Here is a 3,764-nt window from a genome sequence, read left to right as displayed (position 1 = left end):
CTAGCATACAATATGTCATCAATAAATACCTGATTAATAAACTATCAATGGAATAAACTTCCCATGCAAAAGTAATTGCTTCAATTCAGAACACCAAGAAAGTGTCTGCCCTGATTGTTGCTGCTGGTGTTGGTGAATTTGAAGCAGGCATCTTCAAGAATGAATAGACCCGTGAGCATGCCCTGCTGGCTTACACACAACATGTGAAATAACTGGATGTTGGTGTTAACAAAATGGATTCCACTGAGCTGCCTTGCAGCCAGAAGAGAGACAGGGATATTGTTAAAGTCAGCACCTACATTTAAAAAGATGGCTACAACCCTGACCACATGGCTATGACAGATATCTTTGACAGACACATTTGTGTCAATTTCTGGTCAGAATGGTGACATCCTGGAGCCAAGTGCTCACATGCCAGTGGAACCATGCTGCTTGGAGCTCTGGATTGTATCCTGCCACCAGCTTGTCCAATTGACAAGCCCCTGTATCTGCCCCTCGAGGGTGTATTGTCCCTGTGGGCTGAGTGGAGACTGGTGTTCTCAAACGAAGCATAATGGTCACCTTTGCTCCAGTCAGTCAATGTTAAAACTGAAGTGAAGTCATTGAAATGCACCAGGAAGCTTTGAGTGAAGCTCTTCCTGGGGACAATGTGGGCTTCGGTATCAAGAATGTGTCTGTCAAAGATGTCCATCATAGCAATGCAGTTGGTGACAGCAAAAATGACCCACCATGTTCTTCCAGGGTGATTGAGTGTCGACCTATGAACCAGGAGGCCATGGTTCAATTCCAGGTCAGGGCACGTACCCAAGTTGCTGGCTGGATCACCAGTGTGGGGTGTGCATGAGGCAGCCAATTGATGATTCTCTCAGAATTGATTTTCTATCTCTCTCCCTTACTCTCTGAAATCAATAAAAACATATTTTTAAATTGTATTTTATTTCTTAAAGTATTACAAAGAATAGTACATATGTTTCCTTTTTTCCCCATTGACCTTCCCCTGGCCTCCCCTACCCCCCAGTCTCTTGTGTCCATTGGTTATGCTTATATGCATGCATACAGGTCCTTCAGTTGATCTCTTACATCCTCCCAAAACATATTTTTTAAAAAGACCTATCAAAGGAAGCTGCTGACTGCAAGGCTCAGGTCATTATTCTGAACCATCCAGGCCAAATCAGTGCTGATATGCACCTATGCTGGATTGTCACACAGCTCACATTGCTTGCAAATTTGCTAAGCTGAAGGAGATAATTGATCATCATTCTGGAAAAATGCTGGAAGATGGTCCAAAGGTTTTGAAGTTTGGTGATGCTGCCATCGTCGATATGGTTCCTAGCAAGCCCATGTGTGTTGAGAGCTTCTACCTTCCTCTGGGCCATTTTGCTGTTGATGACAGGAAACAGACAGTTGCTGTGGGTGTCATCAAAGCAGTGGACAAGAAGGCAGCTGGAACTGGCAAAGTCACCAAGTCTGCCCAGGAAGCGCAGAAAGCTAAATGAATATGATCCCTAATACCTGCCAGTAATCCCTAATCTATTACTGATTACCTTAATGGGTAATAGAAGAATAGTCTCAGAACTGTTTGTCTCAATTGGTCACTGGTCAATGATCACAATGCACCATAAAACTACAGAAGGAAAGGAGACTTTGTGGACCATTTGTGTGTGGGGGGGCGGGGGGTAGTTTTTAAGTTATTAGCTTGTAAAAACAGTACTTTTTAATGGAAACCACTTGACCGAAAATCTTTCACAGAATCTTGCCCCATTAAAACAAAGTTTAATGAGAATAAATAAGTAAAATAAAACCAGCAAAGCAAGTTGAATCCTTCTCACATGTGGAATCTCTTCTGATTTCTCCTTCTGCCACCTCATTTCTGCCTCTTGTGCTGCATTTCTCTTCTGCTTCCAGCCAGAGAAAGTTTTGGGGTTAAGCACTCATCTGATTAGATTGGGGCTACCTGGATAGTCCAGGACAATCTCCTTATTTCATGGTCCGTAAGCTTCATTACATCTGCAAAGTCCCACTTGCCATGTAATATCACAAGCATACTTACAGGTTCTGGAGATTAGAATGTGAACATTTTGAGGAGCCACCATTCTGCCTACCACAGTGCCAATTCAAAATTATAGTTTTAAAATATTTCTTGTCCATTATTTATAGGGATGAAATACTAACAAAAATATAACATTTAAATTTATTTATTAATTTGCTCCCTCTGGCTAAAACAAAGGGGAAAACTTAAACAAAATATTTCCTATAATTCTGTCCTCCTTATTTTCTTCTGAAATTCTAGTTGGCTCATTCCTGGATCCAGATTTGATTATAATTCATTGCTAAATATGGAATTCTTCTCTGTGTATTTGCCTACACTCAAGCATATACACGGAGGTATGAAGGTTGTTTATAAAATGTCCTTTCACAGTTTACGGAGTGTTTCTCTTTGTTTGTTTGTTAAAGTGCCATGCACTAGGCAATACTACAAAATAAAATAGCTAAACTTTATGTATCTCATCTCATCTAAGGCATCACTGCTCTCCCAGACACGTGGTTGCCACTCCTTTCAGGAATTCTGTTTGTACATGTGCCTGCTGCAGCAATTTACTGCCACCCTGCAGAAATTATGAAAAGGAATGCTTTGTGCAAATATGTATCCACATTCTAGGGCCTAGCAGTCTTTTTCGAGCCTAGCACCCTGCTTAGCCCATAGTCAGTGTATATTTGGTGCTTATATATATCTATACAATTAAAAGTAAGGAAGCAGAGAAGAGCATGAATGGGGTTACATAAAGCAGAAGAACAGCAAATGCAAATTATACTTTCTCTACTACCAGTAGAAAGACCTAAAACTTAATGTAAAATAGGAACTCATAAAATCCAACATCATAAAATGAAAATTAAGCAATTTGTATTTATGCATTGACTTAATTTCTCTTTAAAAATGCAACATATGCCTTACGGGCAAGGTCTTTAAGTTTTAAATGTTAATGCTTTCATTTTTGGATCTCAAAGATAAATAAAAAGCTCCAACAGTGAGCTAAGTACTATACAATATTGATGGAGAATGAACAAGGGGGCTGAGTCTTACAGTGTTGAGCTAAGGAGAATGCACACTAATTAAAAAAAAAAAAAAAAAAAAAAAAAAAAAAAAAAAAAAAAGGCCAGGACCCTTGAGGAAAGACATTGTAATAAAATAGCAAGTGTAAATCATAGTAATTTCCCTATTTGCCCAGTCCTTCCCCCTCCCCTCCCCAAAGGCTTTTCTCGGGTAAATATAAACTTTGGAAAGGGAATACATAGAAGTTTTTGAGGGATGTTGGATACAAAGTCTGAGTGAGCACTGAGTTCAATACCCAGTGAACCAAAGTGATTAAAAAGGGGTGGGGGGGGGGGGGGCAGGGGAAGTTTCAGCAGGAACACTGCTTTCTATGGGCCAATGAGACAGGAAAAAAAGTAATAAAAAGAAATCTACTGAATAACATTAAGGACAGTTCAATGATATTATGGAGGCAGTGGGAGGTTAAATATATACATATACATATATATGTATATATATATCAAGAAATAATTGTTATGAATAAAAAGATGTGTTATCCAATGACAAATTTAAAATAATCTTGTTTAATAAGACAATTCTTACATCTGAAGTTCTTTATGAAAGTTGTATTTTGTTTCTCAAAGCTTTACTTTAGACATTAGATATCAAAATACCTATTTTTAAACATGTGTTTATTCAACAAATATTTATTCATTGTTTATCACATACCAGG

General features: G+C 38.7%; 1 pseudogene; it reads left to right on the top strand.

Moving 5' to 3' along the window:
* Positions 1 to 218: 218 nt before the first annotated feature.
* Positions 219 to 1,496, top strand: LOC139002102 (elongation factor 1-alpha 1-like; annotated as a pseudogene).
* Positions 1,497 to 3,764: the final 2,268 nt, after the last annotated feature.

The sequence above is a fragment of the Myotis yumanensis genome, unplaced genomic scaffold (genome assembly GCF_028538775.1).
Source record: "Myotis yumanensis isolate MYYU_CA2020_CCGP unplaced genomic scaffold, mMyoYum1.0.hap1 SCAF_2, whole genome shotgun sequence".
Lineage (NCBI taxonomy): Eukaryota > Metazoa > Chordata > Mammalia > Chiroptera > Vespertilionidae > Myotis > Myotis yumanensis.
The sequence above is the reverse complement of the archived record's forward strand: the minus strand, read 5'-3'. Positions and strand labels throughout refer to the sequence as shown.